The sequence below is a fragment of the Leiobunum rupestre genome, chromosome 4 (assembly GCF_980474605.1).
Source record: "Leiobunum rupestre chromosome 4, qqLeiRupe1.1.hap1, whole genome shotgun sequence".
Taxonomy (NCBI): domain Eukaryota; kingdom Metazoa; phylum Arthropoda; class Arachnida; order Opiliones; family Sclerosomatidae; genus Leiobunum; species Leiobunum rupestre.
The window spans coordinates 40,264,668-40,289,030 of record NC_143387.1 but is presented as its reverse complement, the minus strand read 5'-3'; the positions used below and the strand labels follow the sequence as shown (position 1 = coordinate 40,289,030).

Genomic DNA, 24,363 nt, shown 5'->3' with positions numbered 1-24,363 from the left:
TAACCTTTTCTTTAAAGCAATCGCGAAAAAGATTGCAACATTCTGCCTTAAGATCAACCGTCAAAAAGATTTCAAAGTTCTCTCTTACGATCAACTGCCAAAGATAATTCCGGAGCTTTTCTAAAGACCAACTGTCAAAACGATTTCAAAAGCTTTTCTAAAGACCAACTGTCAAACGATTTCAAACGCTTTACTAAAGACCAACTGTTAAAATTATTTCAAAAGCTATTCTTCAGAGCAACTGTCAAAACCATTGAAATGTTTTCTCTTCAGACCAACTGTCAAAACCATTGAAATGTTTTCTCTTCAGACCAACTGTCAAAACCATTGAAATGTTTTCTCTTCAGACCAACTGTCAAAATTATTTCCAAATTATATCTTAAGACCAATAATGAAGATGATATAAAATTTTATTATAAGACCAATTATCAAGATGATATGAAATTGTATTTTAAGACCCAACTGGTAGAAAAATATAAATCTTTTATTAAGGCGAACTGTCAATACGATTTGATTTTTTTTAAGAACAATCGACAAAAATTGACAACTTTTCTGGTGATCAACTATCAAAAATACTCTAATATACTATCACTAGACCAACTACCAATAAGAATTTAAGTTATTTAATAATAATAATAATAATAATAATCAGCTAGGCTAATACCCATCATGCGACTTTTGAAGCCCTTAAAAAGAATTTCGTATATAACATCGAGACCAACTACTAAAAATAATTTAATATATTACATCGAGACCAACTACTAAAAAGAATTCAATATATTACCTCAGGACCAACTACCAAAACTAATTTAATATATTACCTCAAGATCCACTACCAAAACTAATTTAATATATTACCTCAAGATCCACTACCAAAACTAATTTAATATATTACCTCAAGATCCACTACCAAAATGAATTAAATATATTAATTCCAGACCAGCTACCAATACAAAATTAATATATTACCTCAAGACCAATTACCAAAACGAAATTAATATATTACCTCAAGACCGATTACCAAACGAAATTAATATATAACCTCAAGAACAACTACCAAAACGAATTTGATATATTACCTCAAGATCCACTACCAAAACGAAATTAATTTATTACCTCAAGGCCAACTACCAAAAATAATTGAATATATTACCTCGAGACCAGCTACCAAAACGAAATTATTATATAACCTCCAGACCTGCTACCACTAGAATTTAATATATTACCTCAAGGCCAACTACCAAAAAGAATTTAATATATTACCTCAAGACCATTAACTACCAAAACGAAATTAATATATAACCTCAAGATCCACTAACAAAAAGAATTTAATATATTACCTCAAGATCCACTAACAAAAAGAATTTAATATATTACCTCAAGATTCACTACCAAAAAGAATTTAATATATTACCTCAAGATCCACTACCAAAACGAAATTAATATGTTACCTCAAGATCCACTACCAAAAAGAATTTAATATATTACCTCAAGACCAACTACCAAAAAGAATTTAATATATTACCTCAAGACCAACTACTAAAAAGAATTTAATATTTTACATCGAGACCAACTACCAAAACGAAATTAATATATAACCTCAAGATCCACTACCAAACCGAAATTAATTTATTACCTCGAGACAAACTACCAAAAAGAATTTAATATATTACCTCAAGGCCAACTGCCAAAACGAACTTAATATATTACCTCGAGACCACCTACCAAAACGAAATTATTATATAACCTCCAGACCTGCTACCACTATAATTTAATATATTACCTCAAGGCCAACTACCAAAAAGAATTTAATATATTACCTCAAGACCATTAACTACCAAAACGAAATTAATATATAACCTCAAGATCCACTAACAAAAAGAATTTAATATATTACCTCAAGATCCACTAACAAAAAGAATTTAATATATTACCTCAAGATTCACTACCAAAAAGAATTTAATATATTACCTCAAGATCCACTACCAAAACGAAATTAATATGTTACCTCAAGATCCACTACCAAGAAGAATTTAATATATTACCTCAAGACCAACTACCAAAACGAATTTAATATATTACCTCAAGATCCACTACCAAAACGAAATTAATATGTTACCTCAAGATCCACTACCAAAAAGAATTTAATATATTACCTCAAGACCAACTACCAAAACGAATTTAATATATTACCTCGAGACCAACTAATAAAAAGAATGTAATATATTACATCGAAATCAAATAATAAAAAGAATGTAATATCCAAAAAAGAATTTAAAATATTATCTCGAGACCAAAAAGGTTTAAAAATGTTTTCTTAATATTAACTGCCAAAAGTATTTGAATTTTTTTTGGATATCAAAGGCATCCACTTATGTCACCTCGATCTAGTCCGATGTGCCGTTTAGGCGAAGGAAATTGTTGGACTGTCAAAAATTCAAATTACATTTTCGACGAAAAATAAAGGAACTTGAATCGAGAAAACAAACCGTCGTTAGAAAGGAAAGTAGCGGGTTCAGTTCCCGGCTGAATGTACGTAGGTCCAATATTAGGCACCTTCTAGTTTCTTCGTGGCATGGCGCGGAGTTGGCCGCAACTTTTAAAAAGGTCTACCCTCGTAGCAAAATAGCGTAGCCATTGTTATATCCGTCCAAACTGTTGAAGAGAAAAGTAATAGGTCTTAGGCCCAGGTGCGGGTAACGACCTGACCGAGCCTTCTAGCTAACGGACGGACGGACGGGGAAGGGGGCTAAAAAAAGGAGAGAGTGAGAGGGTCTCTCCCTGGGGGAAAATGTTTTTGAAAGGGCCCGGGGCTTAGGGCGCTCTTATTAGGAGCAACTGTCCGACCTACGTTTGGAAAAGGCCGAATGGCCTTCGTCTATTTTTCTCAATAGATGAGCGCCCGGTGATAACTCTTTTAACGAGCGATATAATGCTTGCCCCCGCAGCTAGGCTTCTCCTTCGACTCGCTAAGGAGGGAGGAGGGGCGGCAATCCGGTGAGAAAACGACCCTTCGCCGTTTTTGCCTCGTTAAGCCTATTTCCTTCGTTTCTTTTATGAAAGGAGCCAAGTTCCCTCGCTTCCTTCTCTGCCCAACCTGACAGTTTCTTTTACTTTGTTTGGTCCGCTAATTTTCGCCCTGGAAGTTTCAGGCTTCGCTAAGTTTTGCTCAACTCTTTCTTTATATTATTACATTGTTTATTTCCCGGAGCCATCTTTATGATTGCTCGAGAGAGTTTTCCCGACGGGTTCCGAGTCGTCAGACGTGAGCCAAGCGTTATTTTCATTAACAATGTACCGTCTTCGGTGGACGGTGGTATACTTGGCCTGGTGCAATCCAGGGCGTAGATCTGACGGATGAGGAGGCGGGACCGACTATTTAGGAGCACGACTCTAATCTCTAATTTCCGTCTAGTACAACGGCTATTCAACCCTCCTTATGTCTTAATTATATATTAACATTTTCTCAGTTTCTGAATCTTAATCGATCCTTATAGATCGCTCTATTGATTCCTATTTAGCATTGGAATATGAAACAGATCTGGCGTATAGTTTCTAAAAGAAACATTTAAAAACATTTCTGGGTTATTGTTTTCTCCGTTTATCCAAAATTGTGGTATCTATCTTGAACAGATGACGGTTGGGCCATAGATCATTTCAATACTATCGAAACCACGTCTTCTCAACAAAACCCCTAAACTACAGTCTCCGCCCTTAGCAAAACGCGTCTTCTCTACTTAAAAAGTTAAAAGTCGACAACCTGCTCCCCACTCTGCAAGGCGCGTCTTCTCAACGTAACCCCCGACTACTAGCTCCACCCTCAGCAAAATGCGTCTTCTCAAAATAGCCCCCGACTCTGCAAAACGCATCTTCTCAACGTAACCCCCGACTACTAGCTCCACCCTCAGCAAAATGCGTCTTCTCAAAATAGCCCCCGACTCTGCAAGGCGCGTCTTCTCAACGTAACCCCCGACTACTAGCTCCACCCTCGGCAAAATGCGTCTTCTCAAAATAGCCCCCGACTCTGCAAAACGCGTCTTCTCAACGTAACCCCCAACTAATAGCTCCACCCTCTCCAAAACGCGTCTTCTCAAAGTAGTCCCCAACTACTAGCTCCACCCTCAACAAAACGCATCTTCTCAACGTAATCGCCAACTACTAGCTCCACCCTCAGCAAAATGCGTCTTATCAAAGTAGTCCCCAACTGCTAGCTCCCCGACTCTGTAAAACGCGTCTTCACAACGAAACCGCTGACTGCTAGCTCCACCTTCAGCAAAACGCGGCTTCTCAACGTAACCCCCGACTACTAGCTTCACCCTCAGCGAAACGCGTCTTCTCAACGTAACCCCCTGACTACTAGCTCCACCCTCTCCAAAACGCGTCTTCTCAAAGTAGTCCCCAACTACTAGCTCCACCCTCCGCAAAATGCGTAAGCTCAACGTGACCCCCGACTACTAGCTCCAACCTCTCCAAAACGCATCTTCTCAAAGTAGTCCCCAACTAGTAGCTCCAGACTCTGTAAAACGCGTCTTCTCAACGTAACCGCTGACTGCTAGCTCCACCTTCAGCAAAACGCGTCTTCTCAACGTAACCCCCGACTACTAGCTTCACCCTCAGCAAAACGCGTCTTCTCAACGTAACCCCCGACTACTAGCTCGACCCTCAGCAAAATGCGTCTTCTCAACGTAACCCCCGACTACTAGCTTCACCCTCAGCAAAACGCGTCTTCTCAACGTAACCCCCGACTACTACACTCTTAAAAACGTTGGGTTAAATGATTTTGGTTATTTCATTTTTAACTACTTTTTGAGTCAAAAATTACCAAATGAAGTTGAAAATCTTGAAACGCAAAATTTGGGTTAAACAAATTTAGGTTGTTTTTAAGATAATAAAATAGCAACCCAAAATTGGGTCATACTATCAAAATTAAAGTTCCCACGTGCCAAAGAGCATCGAAAATGTGACCATCGAACTTGTATAGTCTTTGGAAGACTGTAAATTAACAATTTTGCGCCATTCTTGCATCGTTTCCATGAGTGCTTGAAAGGATTCTTAATCTTTGATTCTAAAGGTATAGAATATTTTTAATTTTATTTACTATTTATTATGTTGTGTTGATATTTCAGCGGAAGAACGTAATGAGCTCCCTTGTTTAAATTTATTGCAAATTGCCAAGGCCCTACGATATTCTTTCCAGTGTGATCACATTTATAAACCAAATTAATTGTTAATTTATAACCCAAAATTTAGTCATATATTAACCATATTTTGGGCTAATGTTCAACCCATATTTGGGTTTCTTATAAATTTAACCCAAAATAGCTTTATGAAAATAACCCGTCTCGGGTGAATACTAAAACAACAGAATATTTTGTTTGGTTAAATACTGACCCAACAATGGGTAAAAAAACAACCCAATTTGGGTCAAAAACAACCCAATATTTTTAAGAGTATAGCTTCACCCTCAGCAAAACGCGTCTTCTCAACGTAACCCCCGACTACTAGCTCGACCCTCAGCAAAATGCGTCTTCTCAACGTAACCCCCGACTACTAGCTCGACCCTCTCCAAAACGCGTCTTCTCAAAGTAGTCCCCAACTACTAGCTCCAGACTCTGTAAAACGAGTCTTCACAACGTAACCTCTGACTGCTAGCTCCACCTCTGCAAATCGCGTGTTCTCAACGTAACCCCCGACTACTAGCTCCACCCTCAGCAAAACGCGTCTTCTCAACGTAACCCCCGACTACTAGCTCCACCCTCAGCAAAACGCGTCTTCTCAGCGTAACCCCCGACTACTAGCTCCACCCTCAGCAAAACGCGTCTTCTCAGCGTAACCCCCGACTACTAGCTCCACCCTCAGCAAAACGCGTCTTCTCAACGTTACCCCCGACTACTAGCTCCACCTTCAGCAAAACGCGTCTTCTCAACGCAACCCTCCACTACTAGCTGCACCACTGAAAAACGTGTTTTTTCAAAGTAACGCCACCTCCAGAAAAAAATATCGCACACGCATGATTATGTCACTTTAGGTACAACTAAATGACTTTTTAAGGATATTTCTAGACCAAAAAACACCACGGATATGGTACCCAATTCCGGTGCATCCCCTTCGCTAACCCCCAGTTAAGAGTTACGTCGAGGATAATATTATGTGTCTATGGTTGAACTAACTACCGAAAAGAGAATGTTTACTGCTACCGGATATTCGTGGACAACAATAATCGAAATAATTTTCCCACCAAATCCGGAGTTACATTTGTGGGTGAAAAAATTGCAAAGGCTCGCATAGACGCAAAAAAATCTAAATAAATGCGATGTGTTGTATAAGAAGTGATAAACTCATCCTCGCGTGTTACATCATACGGAAAATACTTTATTCAAACCTCGATATTACTATTACGATAAATCGGTTCTATCAAAATAATCGATGTCGTTTGGACTAATGGCCGTTGGGCCGGTTAGTTGGTTTTGTTTGGAAGAAAAATCGCGTCTCAAAAGAAGAAAAGTTGAGAGACGGGGAAACGTCAAATTACGACGAGTAGGAATTTTCCCGAGGATGCAGATCGCTCAGCGGAATGCCAGCCATTGGGAACGAGCGGGATCATCCCGGGTTGGGTGTGGGATCTATCTCCTGGCCCTCGTCCACGCTTCTTTTTCCTGTCCCGAAGAGTTGAGGCTTTGTGCCCAAAAAGAGGAGCAGAAATATCCCTGCAGACGCGCGGTATCCCATTATCAGAACACAGCAGATGGCGTTGCAATTGCCGGTTCCCGCCTTTTTAGGAGAAAATAACCCTCTGGGGAAAAGCTTCGGCCGAATGAGATAAAAAAAAAGCCGGCATCCAAGCGCAAAAAAAATAATAAAATGCCCAGAGAGAGAACGAGGGCTAAGAAAAAGGGCTAATTTCGCCTTAGCGCGCCTTCCAATCAACGGGCCTACTCCGCTTAGCAACTGTTGTCATAGTAACGACACTCTTGATTTTTCCTCTTCTTCGTCCAAATGTAACGCGAATGGCGCTTCTGGCGCCCCCCAACGCCACTTTCTCTTTTCGGCACACTACTCATTATTTGCCGTATAATTAGTTTTCGACCAATACGTTACTAGCCCCGGTAGATGTCACCGGCGCTACGTATACAAATATACGTTTCCTAGTTTTACCCTCGTTTAGAGAAAGAAAGGAAACTGACGTCCCCTCTTTTGCTGGGTTAAGAATAGGCCTTTCCATAAATTCGCTACGACTGCCCAGCTTGTTCTTGAAATTGCGCAGTTAAACCTATGGACGAATTCACTAGCTCTCTTTAGTGGAAGAGCTGGGGAAGCATTGTAGAAGTGAGAAAAAAACAGTTAACAAGAAGGCCACGTTAATTTATAGAAAGGCCTATTACATATTATAGTTGATTATTTAACTAGTATTGGGTAATTTCACAACATATATTATCGACTTTTTTCGATACCCTAATTTGAATCAATTTGAAATCGTTTTATGAATCATTGATGTTACGTTAAATTTTTACTTATGAAATCAAAAGTTATTGCTCTATGCTCTATTCTGAAAGTTAGGACGGACGGATGGTTCTTAATTAAATTAATATTATTTTTTGTTAAAAGGCATTATTGAAAATATTTTATTGTAATAGAGAATTAGCTAGTAATTTTATAATCATGTCATATAATATGATATTTATTATAGTATTCCAAGATAAGTAAAAATATCAAGTTAATTTGTAAACTCTACGCTAAGTCTTACCCTTTTAATCATTTTGATAAAAAAAATCAGATTTCTGTTATATTTTTCCTGTAAAATACCGGAATTTTTAATTTTCAACAATTTCATAAGTGATTTCAACTTTGCTTCGTGTTAAAATTCCTTACGAAAATTATTTAGTTGAATATCTAAATTTAGACGCAACTGGAATCAAGAACCATCCAGTTTGAATCAAATTCTGTTTGGATCAAATAATTTTAATCAAATCGGAATAAAGTTGAATTTTATAAATTGCAATTGGATCAAATATAACTCATTTAGGATCATATTTTTCGATCAAAGTCGAATTTGGATCTGCAAAATTGACGAGACGTTGGTCGTCGACGCAAAAAAATAGTTCTTAGGCCTAACTCAAATATTTCCGCGTCAACGTTCGTCGTAGCGGCTATTTTGCGCTAGTGTAAACCAGTCTTAAAACTAAATCTTTATGTTATGTCAAATTAATAGCACTTTTCTGAATTTTGTATATGATATATTATTTCAAAATAAAAAATTAATCACGAAAAAAAGACGAAAACAAGATTAAAATGAATGTAATTAGTTTAAGGTTAGTATCCAATCTTGCGCGTCTAAAATTGGTCTCTCGCGAAGACATCGGAGGAGGCTATAATTTAGAAGGGCAGAGAGAGAGAGAGAGTTCTCTATATTTCATAGATGAAATTCTTCCCCGGCTCGCAAAACAAATAGCAGGCAGAGTAAAAACGTCCTTTTAATCATAACATGTCTTTACAGTTCTCAACTCTTGTCTATCGATTCCGTCGCCGGCCGAGGAAGAAGATGGAAGCATCCGGGATTGTAAGAGGAGAGAAGGCATCCTCTGTCTTTGGGAAAAAGACCTTCATCGATCTCCCGCTAGGAGGGGCAGTGAGCTCGTTTTTTTCGCCGTCGACGTATAGGAGGCGCTACTATCCAGAGACATTCCCGCCGGAAACGGAAATAGCTCGGTGCTCCTCAGAATCTTACTGCCGCTTCTAGCGAGAAGAAGACGGCCACGAGAAGGTTGCGAATATACGGAAAGAAAAATCAATTTCTGACTCATACGCGATGCCACTTCATACCCTCCCGAACCTTTTCACGATGGCGAGGGGGGGGGGGATGTTCGCTATTACCAGAAGTAGATAATATTATACATAAGTGTGACACTTCCTATTCTTCACATGCAAAAGTTTTACTAAGAGCTATTCACAAGACAGACTGCATTACGGGCTTCGTCGCCGTTTTGCGTCCGCTTGCTAACGCGTCACACGTAGCCTTTGACAGCGCCTCGATAGGGGGAGATTTTGTTCTTGTGGTGACGTCACTCCGTTACTAGCTCTCAGTAAAATATTCCCTAAAGTGACAAACTTATGGAATAATATTAAAGACTTATGCTATTACCAGAAGTACATACTATATTTTTACTAGAGGCGCTATTACCAGCTTTTATCCTAAATTCATTTTAAACTAGAAAAAAATGAAATTAAATTTAGAATAAAGTAAAACAATTGAAATAGGACAGTTAATTTGAGTAAGAAAAAACGCGGTACTCCGGAAGAATATGCCTTCGAGGCGGTTAGAAAATGAAGACTAATTGGTGGATTTTAAATCTCATTTTGCACGTGATAATACGCCACCATGTTAGGGTATAAAAGCAGGTAAATAAGCCTGATATACCTCACAATATAAAGGTACTGTCACGCGTAAAAACCAAATTTTGAAATCGGTCAATAATTTGAAGAATTTAAAATAAATGGCCAAAAGGGAAATAATAAATAACAAAAGCTCTAAAAAGGACATGGGTGCAGAATCAACGTTGCCTAAACAAATTAAATATTTAAAAAAACTAAATTAGGGAATTATGACAAAAAAATGGCGAAAGTTTTTTGTTCACTTGCAAAGGGTGTTAAGTCGCGAAATTTAAAATTAGTTCATTTTCTACCGTGATTATATGAAGGCGATCTCCATTGAGTGATTTAAGGACGTGGATAAATTAAAAGAATTATTTTATATAATCGACTGAGTTAAGACGCTTGCGATGTAAATAAAAAGGAAAAATGTTTTTACAAAATAATTATTTTTAATTTATTTTAAACTAGCCATGAAGTATCCGTCGTTGCATACAGGTTGGAAGCATCAGCCGTGGTCCAGCCTCGAAACTTCTCCTAGTACACCAGAGTGCTGCGGATGGAACACTTCTACAGGCGCTGGTAAGCCAAAAATAGACCAATGGGAGAATTGGATGCCTCAGCCGTGGTCCAGCCTCGGTATTTTTCCTAGTCTAAAAATAGACCAATGGGAGAATTGGATGCCTCAGCCGTGTACCAGCCTCGGTATTTTTCCTAGTCTAAAAATAGACCAATGGGAGAATTGGATGCCTCAGCCGTGGTCCAGCCTCGGTATTTTTCCTAGTCTAAAAATAGACCAATGGGAGAATTGGATGCCTCAGCCGTGGTCCAGCCTCGGCATTTTTCCTAGTCTAAAAATAGACCAATGGGAGAATTGGATGCCTCAGCCGTGGTCCAGCCTCGGCATTTTTCCTAGTCTAAAAATAGACCAATGGGAGAATTAGAAGCGCATCTTCCAAATGCTTTTTCGGGCGATTGGATAAAGATGCGCTTCAAATTATACCATTGGTCTATTTTTGGAATACCAGCGCCTGTAGAAGTGTTCGACCCGCAGCTCTCTGGTGTACTAGGAGAAGTACCGAGGCTGGACCACGGCTGAGGCTTCCACCCTGTATATATATTTCCAATTAATTAGTATTTTAGCAATGGCCAAATTAAACATCTACGATTTAATTAATTAAATTAAAACAAGTAACAAAAAGACATAAGTTTCTTTAAACGCAATTTTTTTTAATGATCGTCCGTTATGATAGACTATATTTCTTGAATAAGTAATGCAAAAAATCTGCGAGATGTTAATAGTCTTTGGTAACGGTGCCTAGTCTATGGGTCGAAAGTTTTTTGAAAATTGAAACTTTTTCAAAGGTAAAATAACGTTTAATTTGAAACTATAACGCTGACTTATTCAATCGTACAACGGTAAAATTAATGTTTAATTTTTAACACTAGGTGATTTCTTTTCGCTTTTTCCGGGATTTCGGAGTAGGGTAAGAAGAGTATCGCTATGACGTCATTTACTCCGATTCGGTGCTGGCGAATAGTTTGAGTCGGAGTAAAAACGTTTTTCCAAAATGGCTGAACAATATATATTATTATAATATATATTATAATTAATATATATATTAGACTAATCATGGAATGAAAATCTTTTTTTAATTTCTTTTCGGAAAACTACAGAAAATTTTCCGGATAAAAGGCCTAGGTAATTTTCCATATACTTATGGTCATACTTATTCTCAATATGTTAATTACGGTACAATGCATTTAGGCCTATCAGAATTTTACCTTCCGCAAATTCCATAATTTCGAGCTTAAATTTTGGGCGACACGATACGGCGAATGAACGAAGCTTTACAAATCGCCTTTAGTGGTTCCTAATAGAAGCTGGCTATCCGCTTAAGCGCGGGAGGTCAGCTCATTAGCGTGGAATTTTCCGGAGTCCGGCTTGGCCACTCTCCGAATAGTGAACTCGAGTCGCGTACGCTTGATTTATGTCATAGTAAGTCGCTATCTTTTCCGCGTTCTCGAAGGCGGCCATGCAGATATACGGAAGCGGGCTCGCTCTCAAAAGTCGCTTTCGTCCTGGCCTATATCCCCGATTTAAGATCGCGCGAGGCCAGCGACATCTGGAGGACGGGTGTGGCGACCCGTTGTTTATTGAAAGAGAAAATAAAGATAAAGCTGTCAACTTCGTTTAGCGTAATGGCGGCACTATCTCACGGCCTGACTTAAAGCAAACACGTTGTGTCGCTTTAAATTTATTTAATTTCTATTCAAATGAATCCGCGTATTTGGCTTAACGCTCTCGAAATTGAACTCGCTTCTTTAAAAATTTCACGCCCGCCTTCTGGGAATCGGAAAATGAATTTAACGGCGTCTGTCGAAATACGAAAGCAAGAAACATTTTTGAATGAGATGGCTATTACGGCCTTGCATTTTCAACCCAAAAAAATACTTAAAGGGGAACGGACACGCTTTAACCAGTTACATAGCCCTATAGCCCATTAAAAACTAAAATTTATGGCGAAAACCGCATCAAAACATATTGAGTGGTTAATTTTTAATAAAATAAAGACATTTCGGGAAATCGAAAAGCGCGCGTCCGCCGCGACACCTGGTGAGAAGTCGGTGAGACGGAAAAACAACGTAAAAGCGCGCGCTGCTGAAGATGCGAAAAATTTGTTTTGCACGCGCGGCGCGTTCCAGTTATAAGAGACCTAAGCCTAAATTGCGTGATTTTAAAAGTTAGGATAGTTCTCAAATCGCTCATACGGGGTTAGGGGCGCAGGCGGCAGCCCCTAAGATGGCGGCGAAAATTCAAACCCAAACACATGGCGTTATTTTTCGTTTCAACTTTTTGAGCCAAAAGCTATTTTTTCAAGACAAAAAGGTACGTGTTTGTATATTGAACGTCTTGTTAATCTTTTGATACGGAAATAAGGCCATATTTGGAAAAGCTTGGCCGTTCCTCTTTAAAAAAACGGAAGAGCTCAAATTAGGCATGTTTTTTTTCCGATTGTCCGAGGACAAAAAGTGTACTATTTTTACCCTAAAATGTTTTATTCGCCTGTTCTCGGGGTAAGATTTACCCTGTCCCGAATTTTGTTCGCTTGTTCCAGAGCTCAAAGGTTACACTTTTTACTCCTCCTCGAAAGGAGGTGTAGAGGGGGTAATCTAGCTTATATAGAAAATTCGTCTGCTTAAATTTCGTTTCACGAAAACATGACGGGCTTTGAACATCTTCACATGTGTCAAGCTTTTAATAACGAAAATCCAATTGTTAAATGCTATTTAATGACTTTAAAAGTCGCTTGATGACTTAGGCCTTGGGTATTAGCCTAGCTGATTATTATTATTATTCAATAAATGAGAAAAATTAGACATATTATATTGATGACCTCACCTACGGCCGTCATCTTAAAACAAAACTTCGGCTGCTACGGCAACTAAATAACCTTTAACACTTAACTACTCCCTTCTTACTCCAACTCGTTTTTTTCGTCAAGATAGAATTGGAGTAAAATGACGTCATAGGGCTACACTTATTAACCTGCTCAAAAAACCCAGAACAGGCGAAAAAAAACTACCTAATTTGTGCGTACTTAAAGGAGCTGCAAACCGCGTTAGTACTTTAAAACTGATCAACCTGATCGTGAAGTTCGGATGTACGCCGCTAGGTATTCGTTCATATTTCGACAGCATAATAAGCAAATAAGAGTTGTTAGGTGTTTAGAAGTGTTGAAACTGAAATAAATAATATCAAAACAGACACTATAAGGAGCTATAAGTATCGAAATCGATGAGTAAAGTGTGACTTAAAACGCTTATTTTCAATAATTAGGGTCTAAATAGGAAAATATTATCTGAACAGATATGGAATTATTACCCATTTAATAAAATAAAACAAATGCCATCCAATATTTTTAAACCATTCTCATAAAAAATGGTTTTAAAAATTGTCAAAATGTACGGTTTTGAGTTGGTTTGTCAAGTTGAAGATTTTTTCAAATAAATAAAAGGTTAATCAAAAAATTGATACGAACAGATTCATTACCAAAAAATTAAACTATTTTACTAAAACCCAAACGACAAGGAAGTTCATCCAAAAGTTTTATAAATCGTCAATTTCACACGGTTTTCCCTTTAAGCATGAAGTATATCTATAAGCTATCTAAAAATGACTTTAAATACTTTTTCCCGTGTGATCAAAACACTAATATAAGAGGTCCGTACGAAACACTTTTGGCACTATTGCAAAAAATATTTTTTAATAAAATTATTACCTATACTACCGTTTCTAAACCACATAAATTAAATCAATTTAACTAAAATCCATTTTTCATCGGCGACATGAGTGGTTTCCGTGGAATTCGCCTGAAATTTTGTCTAAGATTGGCCTATTTGCGCCTGTAAATCCCGCATAGCACCTGGGTACAGGGAGAAGTATCAAGAAGGAGCCATCATAATGCTCCCTTCTACCACCTTAGTCTATGCTTCTACTCCGTATAAGCAGGAATCCATAACGCTACTTGGTATGAATATCTCCCAGTATCCCCTGTGGTATTTTGTTGTCGAACATTATGGGTTGGGCCAAAAACGATTTCCCGCTTAAATGACGTAAAATTCGGTGCTATGAAAGCTCTCGCGTTTGATTCGTTATTAAAAATAAACATGTTTTTTGTTATGGATGAGATAATTAGCGAATTAGTAGATAAGTCCATTATAAAAAGGGATAAAAAAAGCTAAACCCTAGTTAGTCGACTGCTAGTTTAAATAAATTCAAGGCCATATTATCATGATACACTCTTAAAAATAAAGGCGTTATAAAGGTGTTTAAGGGTGTTATAATGGTTTAAAAGGGGTGTGAAAATGGTGTATAGCCTCTTGTTAACGAATAAAAAAGTCTCCAAAGGGTGTTATAAAGGAGTGAGATAGGCTTAAACACCATTATTACACCTTTGTGGGAGTTACACTACACCCTTAACGGCAAAAGTAAGGTGTTAAAAGAGAATATAATAGAGATGCTTTATCTTACAAAAAAGGTGTTTAGGGACACCTTTAAAAGCGCCCTTGTAAAGGATTACCTCTACACCCTATATTAGGAATATTGAAACAAATGGTATTAAAAGCACCTTTTAGGAAGGTATAGTTACTCTTTTTATACTGTTAAAAACACCCTTTTGAAGATCGAAGTGACACCCATAAATGATTAAATTACACCATTTATGTTCTAATTAACACCTTTAAAGATCTGAATTAACACTTCTCGGGATCGAAATTAACACCGATTTGCCAAAGTGTTAATATCCCTTTTTAAGAGTTAAATCACACCTTTAATAGTGTAAATAAGCCCTTTTGTTACAGTAAAATCACACGTTTAAAACTGTTAATACGCCTTTTTAAGAGTTAAATAGCATCTTTTAATGTGTTAATAGGCCCTTTGTTAGAGTTAAATATCACCTTTGAAAGTGTTAATACGCTCTTTTTAAGAGTTAAATAGCATATTTAAAGGTGTTAATAGGCCCCTTTGTTAGAGGTAAATAACACCTTTAAAAGTGTTAATACATCCTTTTTAAGAATTAAATCACACCTTTAAACGTGTTAATACGCCCATTTGTAGAGTTAAATCACACATTTAATACTACACATTTAAGCACATCGTTAACTAGAGATTTTTCATAATTCTTTATTAACTAAAACATGGTGTAATTGTTTACCATTTTACACGGTTAGGTGTAGTTAATCCCAATAAGGGTTTTCCTAGAAAGATAACGTTTCTGTCAAAAATGGATTAAATGACAATCAAAAATCGAATAATTGCACAAATAACTATCTAGTCTTATAATGTGCATTTTCATTAACGCTTACCGTGCCAAAATGTTTAATTACGTGTTTAAAATAAATGTATTTTAATTTATATATATATATTTTGTAAATATTAGTGAATAATTATCTGTTTTTAAATGTTATTGGAATTTCAATTTAACTTATTGTTTAGTTTGCTTATTGGTTTAAGCAAGAAGTGTTAAAATTTCTATAAAATGCGAATTAAAGAAGAAATAATGACCAATAAATATCATGTTTTTGATTGATAGTGACACCTATTATCCCGTTAGTGTCAATTTTTGAGTTCTTGCTTGAAAATCTACAACGCCTGGGCCAATGAAATGATCCACAACCTCAAATTTGCCCATTGCGCAAAGCGTATCAACATCCGTGAATTCTATATAACAGAGCTGGTCCGAGATGGTCAGCCATTACGCCTTAAGTATATTATCTTCATCGAGGGTGATTAGTTAAATAAAATACGAAAAAAATATTTTTTCCTGCTTAAGCTATCAATAAGTTTTTTATACATATTTTATCTCTCCGTCATTCGGTTTTTTAACCTATTTTATCTATCCGTCATTCGGTTTTTTAACAGATAAGAATACTTTTTTTACACGTTTGGTTTTCGGTATAAAACACCCTGGCATTATTATTCGTTGTCGCAGTTTTATTTACGTCGTAAGTGTAGCCGGTCCCTTGTTGTGTTGCTTAAGTAATACTGAATTTTAAAAACTGTCTCGATTACTTTGCCGTGCTGAAAACTTTAGCACTTTCTTCATTGAAAAACCACTTCTTCGAACTAGTTTAATTGAAACCATGTGAAATGAAAAAATATATATTAATTTAAAAATGAATATCAATTTGTATTCAACTACACTAGTGTTTTGTATTTTCACTGTTTCTATTGGTAAAATAGTATTTATTAGAAACACAATTCCTTTAACAATCTTTCAAGGGTGTTTTTCAAACCAACAAAAGGTGTTATTGAACACTTTAATATGGCATACTAAAACCATTACAATTGTTAGTGAGCTATTAGGTGCAATGTACTTTTTAAAAGGTCATTTAAGCCGATTTATAGGTTCATTTATTTATTAAAGGTGTGCTTACTATGTAAGGGGCATATTTACACCTTTAAAACAGTGATTTTACTCCTTAAATGGGCATATTTAGAAAATCTAAAGGGGTGATTAAAGTCTTACCAGGTGCAACTAAAGTGTGCATTTACACCATTGAAAGTGTGATTGTACTCTTTAAAAAGGTGTTTTTACACCTCTGTAGGTGCGATTCAACTCTTATCAGGTGCAATTTGTATCTTTTAAAATGCGCATCTACACCTTTTATATTGTGATTGTACACTTTAAAGGTGAGATGTAACTCTCACCAGTCGCAAATTACACCTTTAAGAGTGTAAATTTATTATTTAAAGGTGTTCTATAACTTTTTAAAGGGTTTTGAACTCCTTCACGGGTTCGATTTTACCTTTTAATACGCGTATTGCCACCTTTGAAGTCATGATTTAATGCTTTAAGGTGCAAAATTACTCTTTAAAGGTGTATATTCTGCGGCCAAAAGGTATACATTGTAATTGTATATTTTTAAAGGTGTAGTTACTGCCGCAAAAGGGTGCAATTGCATACATTTAAAGGTGTAGTTTCTTTTGCAAACAGGAGTATTTTCGTTTAAAAAGGTGTACTTGGTATCCCGAAAGGGAGTACATTAAGTATCTGGAAGGTGTCATATTTGTGGCGAAGAAAAAGGTGTTATGAAGCACCCGTTTTTTTAAGAGTGTAACTGGAATCAAGACACTCCCAGTTTTAATTAAATTCAGTTTGAATCCACTTATTTCGGATAAAATCGAATGAAGTGGAATTTCATACATTGTAATTGGATCAAATATAACACATTGCGTATAGTAATTGTAGATTTAAGTCGAAATCGTCCAATTTTGGAATCGGATTTGATCCACCATTTTGGTTAAATTGATAGGGCGTTATTTCAAAATCTCGGTCACACACATTTTGTTAAACGTGTTTGTAACCAAATGAACTGGAGTTTAGCTTTTTATCGGTTTGAGCATGGGGCATTGGAATAATTCTAAAATATTTGTTCCCATTACCATCTTGAAATATGATTGCGTTCTCATCATAGTTCTTTTGAAATTTTAGTTTAAAGTTTGACTGTCAAGTTTGATAGTGCGTGGATGGAAGTTACGAGAAACCTAATCAGTATACTTAATAAAAAATCCCTTTAGCCGCGTCGAAAAGATTGAGGTATGCAAATCAGTTTCACTTAAACGCGTCCTTTTTAAAAAATGACGCTAATGGCTAAAACGAAAGTGTTGGCCAGCTTATAACGAAAACTAACGCCTATCCAATTTAGATAATTTGCCACTGGCGAAATTATGCGCAAAAATAATTCAAACTGCGGCGGAGGACTATCGGCTGTATTCCGCGCCCCCTGACCCCACCCGGCGCCTCCCGATTAGAGTTTTATAATTAAAGGTCAATTTCCCCTCTGGCGGCTATTTTTCCTGGGAAAGCTTTTTCTTTCGGTCTTCTTAACAAAGTGGCTGTCATAGTTAAGTAAGAAAGGCATAAATCAAGGGCCGCCGCTGACTCGCTTTTTTTGTCTCTTTGAATAATACATCTTCGGTGATTCTCTCCACTCTTGTTTTCGGAGACTCCGAAATCAACTAAATTAATGGCGACATTTTCTATAAAGTTCAAGAAGAAAGAAAAATACGACTGAGAAGGCTTTGCAAATTGCCGACAAATCAATATCAAGAACAACGAAGGGAAAGACCATTTTCTAGTGTTTTCTTCCAGGCTAGAACTAGTGCTGAAGATGATATGGCAAGTTGTAAACGTAAGTAACGTAATAACGCAAAATAAACGTAAGTATGACACTTAACGATATCGGTTAATGATAGTCTGTTACAGAGTGATTGCGAAATCGGAGGTTTCCAAATAGGCAGAATCAAAAACGACCCAAAACTGTACTGCGCAGAACACAAACCAAAGAGTGTTTAAAATTGTCCATATTACATCCCAATTTGATAATTCATTATTAATTTGTCTAAGTAAGCCTTTTTGTATGTTTCCATTTATCGATCTTCAATAGACCTTGGTTGCTTCTTGAAAAGGCTTGACTGTGGAAATTAAATTATGTTGCGCATCGTTACATAGTTGAAAAGAAAGTTGTCTGTCCTTTTTGATTATACATTGACGAAAAAGACTGTCAATATGTGTCAAACATATTCTTCTAATTATTCAAATTATTATAGAAATCCTGAAAACGTTATACCAATTACTATTTGATAATGAATTATAATTATACTTAAATTAGTCAATTTTACACATTGCTTTTAGCATCCGCTTGTTCTTAGATAATTGCATTTGTTTGTTTTAGCAGACAGCATATCCTTGTGCTTAGCAGACTGCATTTTCTTTTCCATAGCAGATCACATTTCCTTATGCTTAATAGACCGTATTTTCTTGTTCTTAGCAGACTTAATTTCATTTTGCTTAGCAGATTGCATTTCGTTGTTTATAGCAGACTAAATTTCCTTGTGCTTAGCAGACTGTATTTACTTGTTCTTAGCAGACTGTATTTACTTGTTCTTAGCAGACTGTATTTGCTTGTGCTTAGCAGACTGCATTTTCTTGTGCTTAGCAGACTGCATTTACTTGTTCTTAGCAGACTGTATTTCCTTGTGCTTAGCGGACTGCATTTTCTTGTTCTTAGCAGACTGTATTTCCTTGTGCTTAGCGGACTGCATTTTCTTGTTCTTAGCAGATTGTATTTCCTTGTGCTTAGCGAACTGCATTTTCTTGTGCTTAGTGGACTGTTTTTTTATTTCTAGGCTAATACCCAAGGCACAACCCTACGCCCAAGTCATCTAGCGACTTTTATTGCCTTATTTCAGGTGGGTTATAATGCGTAGGAGGGTGGAGGAAAGCCCCCTTTTTTCCACGTGAGCTACCTACACTAAATACCATCAACATCTACAAGTTTTTATGGAAAGGGAAAACCGAAGAGATCTGGGGCAAACCCCTTTAACCAGTGGGGAGAGAACTTACAAACTCAACGCGGAAGGAGTTGTTCCGAGTTCTCACCCAGTGCCTTAAATTGGGATCGAACCGGGCTCCTCTTGCTGCGAGGCGAAATTGCTAACCACTCCGCCCCCTGTATTTCCTTGTGCTTAGCAGACTGTATTTCCTATGTTATAGTAGATTTGCATTTCCTACGCATCTCGCGAATTCATCAGAAACCAACACAGATTTTTGTATTTCGACCTAGAAGAATCGCCTCTTAACCCTTTTCTACAGCAGCCTTGGAAATCCCTAGCCTAGTTGGTGGGGGGAGGGGGCCTATTTCCCCAAACCTTCTACAACACTAATCGCTAATCAATTAAACGCGAGCGTTCGTCGGCTAAACTACATTTGAAGCTCTCGTCACCGATAAATTAGTTTTAATTTGTTCGCCAAACGCTTACGCGCTCTAATTGACGGCGCATTTTTTCAGGCTCTTTACATTTCTGTCCGAGTTGGCTGCCGCGGAAACCACGTACCCCGGGCTAAATCAGACGGCGTCCTTTTAAAGGCGTCCCTCCTTTCAAACAGACTGAGGGGAGAGCGAGGGAGAAGGTTGGCTGCCCTTCTAGCCTGTCACTGGTATCGTTAAATATGTCAAAATTACTCTGGCCAGAATAAATTGGTAGCACCCCTGCTTAGCGGCGCGTTTTGGGGCCCATGCCAGCCGTTATAATTTCATTACGAATTTAGCGAGAGGGTCTCGGAGCAGTTGCATTTATCATTTTGAGCAAATGGCGGCGGCCCGGTTTCGCAAAGCGCTAGTTCGTCGTTAAATCTAGGAGCAACAAACACAAGGAGAACGCAGCTAGCCTTTAAACACGCTAACGCAGTGTTGCGTACAAATTTTATTGGACGAGCCTTTACGCTGAACGTTTTACGGGCGGGGGAAGACAATTTCCGAATTTTCCCCTTCCGACGGCAGCAGGGGCTAAAGCGTCTAGCCAATGAAAAATGTACTCAAGAAAATGCACGACTTTTGACGGGTTGCGTTCTCCTTGTGTGGGGTGCTGTGTTTGTTGCTCCTAGGTTAAACTAACCTCGTTTACCGGGCGTCTTACGAAGACGACATTTTAAATTTGCCGAATCGTTGCCGAGAATCAATCTTGGCCGAAACTAAATTCACAGTTTCGGTAAATATTTCCATTTCTCCAATGAATCCGCCTGACTAAGAGTTTCCGACCATCCGTAAAGGGGCCGAATTGAAGCTAGTAGCCCGAATTATACCAGCCCGGCTAATGATACGGATTCACTAATTTGTCAGACGCGAGTTATTGAGAAATTTTCTACGTTTTAATTTACTCGGGATGAAGACTACAGTGGGCCAAGAAGAGTATTACGAGAAGGGATTACGGGGGTGTCCGTTGGGGATTTGTCCATCTATACGCTTCTGACTCCACACATCTTCGTAGATGAGTTTTAGGGAGACCACCTTTAACAAAATGGTGGATCAAAATCATACCCAAATTTGGGCGGATCCAAATTCTACTTTGATCGCAATATTTATCCAAAAATGTGTTATGTTTGAGCCAATAGACGAATATTATTCGTTTATCCGGGGCATACAGCATAGGGCAGAAGGTGTAAATTGAATTTCGAAGATAACGTCAGAGTGTACCCTAAAATGTTCAATCGAATAATTCGTAAAAGTACAATTTCGGGGATCATTTTTAAAACCAAAATGGCGGAACTTGACACGCTAATGGAAATTTTAGGTTAATCTTTGTCATCTGAGGAAGAATATAAAATAATTTATACAATTTTTCTAATTTCCCGCAACTTTACATTGATTATTTTAAATTACGAAGCAAATGTAGTTAAAAATTAAAACCTTTTTTTCACGTTAAGTCTCGCGTATCCGAAAGCTTAGCAACCCGTTTCGATGAATCAGTTTCATGGATAAATTTTGGCCATTGAAAGCAGGAACTCAAAAGGATGTCTTTTGACGGCCAAAATAAAACCTTAAACCTCAACGGGTAATTCATTGATATCAATCGCGGTAATCGGAACAATATAGGTTTATCAATCTAAGTTGGAAATACTATCCCCTTAACAATAATTCAGAAAAACTGCTAATCAAAACGTATTACCCTCTCCAATGATAAGATAATTATTGTTTTCAATGTAAATAAAACCATTAACAGTCTTTGGAAAATAATTAATAGTTGGACTCTGATCATTAAATCCGTGAAACACTTCCGTGCTTGAGTTATCGCTAGACGCTTCCATCGCAGCAGCCGAATTAGTCGGAGCAGACTACAAATCAGACGTGTTTTTAAGCTACTACCGAGCAGGCTGAGAAATAAGGAATTTTTTTAAACTGAACCTGTGGCCAGTAGAGGTTAGGTAGTTTAATTAAAAAACTGGCCACTGACCATTTCTTTTTGCTAACTGCTAAAATTACTTCTTCTATACTGCGTGTAGAGTAGACAGACTCACGACACCCAGTCACCCACCCATACACACAATTGACACAAGGCCAAGCCCACAGCATAGAAGCAAAGACCAAACAATTTTAGGGGTTAATATAGAATTTTTTAATGAACTAAAATCTTGAAGGGGAAAAACTTTGAATTAATTAAGTGGTCACCAGGGCCACTAATTTAACACCCCAAGCATTTAATTTTGAAACTGCTAGCTAATTTTTAAACTGGCGATTGGCCTGTGATAGTGCCTTATTTCTCACACTGCTACCGAGGAGGAGTAAAAAGTGTAGCACCAAAAGTCCCAAATACCCCGAATTTCTTCCAATAGTTTACGGTGTAGTGTATTTTGAGTAAAATTGGGACGCGAATAATTTGAAAAAGCGTAAAAAGTATACACTTTTCGTCCCGGTATAAGCGAATAATGTTGTGATTTGATTAAAATTATTTGATCCAAACATAATTGGATGTGTTTTAGCACAAGTCATTTTCTTGACATCCACAGGCTTAAGCCAAATTTCAAACAGGTATAATCCAGGTAAGTAAGGATTCCTTTTGTTACCGTAAAAAAATTGGTTCCGGTCCTCAAATTCAGCAGTGACTACTCTGACTTGTGAGTGTTCCGAAGAGGTAATTGATTTGATTTGTGGCTTATTTGAGGCTGCCAAAATCTTGTTGTTGATTTTTTAAGACATATTATATAACATTTAAGGTTATGGACAGGGACTTGAGTTTACTCTGTTATTAACGTCTCCATGGAAATATATTAAATTATTTTCAATAGAGTTAACCATAATCGTTAAAATGACTAATGAATCAAAATTAATACAGTAGTCCAATTATCTTTCAGGTAATGTTTCACTGAGTCAAAACGAAACCAAAATGTGCAATGAGCGTCGAGGAAGTGCTCTATGGAGTCAAAATGAATCTGAAAGGTCCAATGGTCATCCATGAAGTGTTCTTTGGGGTCCCAATGAATCCGAAATGTCCAATGATCATTCAGGGCGCGTGCTACAGGATGAAAATTAATCCAAAATGTCCAATTATCATTTAGGGCGTGTACTACAGGATCAAAATGAATCCGAAATGTCCAATGGCCATCCATGAAGTGTTCTACGGGGTCAAAATCAATCCAAAATGTGAAATGATCATGCGTGCTCTTTGGATTAAAAATAATAAAAGTTATTATAAAATAAAATTTAAACGGCACCTGTGTGTGTGATAAATAAAAAATTTAAGATACAACTTTGGTTACACACAGTAAAAAATTTAATAAAAAACATTATAAGTACTACGAAGTTGTCTAATGACAAAGGGGTTTCTAGCCGTAGTTAGTAAAGGCACCAAACACCACTTGAAAAATGTGGAATTGAATAGCCGGCCGTGCCCTTGACGAACCCGGGAGGGGGGCTACTTTGTACGCTCTCCAATTTTAAAGGTTCGCTCTTAAAAAGCCCCGAAGACACGCGTACTCGTATATAAGTCCGTACTTGTACCTTTTAATTAAAATAGCAACTATTTCGCTTCCGGAAAAAAAGGGAGAAATAAAATAAATTGCAACAATCCCTTTAGGACAAAATACTAGAAATCCCTCCGCATTCGTCGAGCGAGCAAAAAGGAGATAGAGTCGGGGAAAAAAATATTCCCGGTCTCCAAAATTGAGTCGGTCGCAATTTTGCGCGATACGAAATCGCGGGCTCCCCGCCGCCCTCGCCGTGAATTACAATTACCAATCGCTCTAGGGTGTAATAGAATTTTATGAGAACGTCTTATTAGGATTCTCTATTTGGAAGCGGGAGCTCCTTACCAACGTGGAAGGCGCCCTTAGGGGGGCTTTCATCCGCGCCCGTATTAAATAAACCCGCGCTCTATCGCAGCGTCTCTAAAAGAGGATACCGGTTATTATTACCGGCACAGGACGAAGGAGAATCTCCTTGATTAAAACGTTTAATTTAAGGAAAATCTCGTCAGAACATGTTCCGAGAGATATCGCTGTAGCCGCCTGAACCGGAAAAAAGGATCACTAACCGTTTTATATATAGTAATTGAAATTATCTTCAGGTAGAAGTGGATATACACCAGCCTGGTACGTCTCATATGGTCAAGTTTTCTCTTTATAGTTGCAGAAATTCTAAACAATAAATTACAGACTACCAGAAATGAACTCTATTTTGTTTTCAATTTAACCATGGAAGTTCTCCAGCACGATGATGGAAAGGAATTTATTCAATGGGCAACGGTTTTGCCATGGCAACGAAAAATGTTTTTGACAAACTAAAAAGGAAATTTTCCCATTGAAAATAACATGGGATTTGGACCGATAGATCTAAAAAAATTAAAAAAAAAATTTTAAATACCAAAATTATAAAAAAAAAAATGAAAATTGACGAAAAAAATCAAAATTGATCACATTTTGATCAATTTGAACCAAATGGGTGAAAATGAACCGATATGGCTTAAATAGGAAAAATTTCAATTTTATGTTGTCAAAAACATTTTTCGTTGCCATGGCAAAACCGTTACCCATTGAATAAATTCCCTTTCGGATTTTTCAAGTTACATGAAGGTCTACCAATCCCTCGAGTTTGAACGAAATCGGTGTGTAACACCTCGGGTAGTAGTTTTTGCATTAGTCTCAAATAAGTTGGGGA

At 37.5% G+C, this 24,363-nt stretch overlaps 1 long non-coding RNA gene across 1 annotated transcript; it reads left to right on the top strand.

Moving 5' to 3' along the window:
• The first annotated feature begins 12,143 nt into the window (after positions 1-12,143).
• LOC149947769 (uncharacterized) lies at positions 12,144-22,591 on the top strand. The gene is made up of 4 exons (XR_016480270.1): positions 12,144-12,256; positions 17,920-18,063; positions 18,128-18,277; positions 22,563-22,591. It is a non-coding gene; the product is annotated as an uncharacterized LOC149947769 (long non-coding RNA).
• The last annotated feature ends 1,772 nt before the right edge of the window (positions 22,592-24,363 follow it).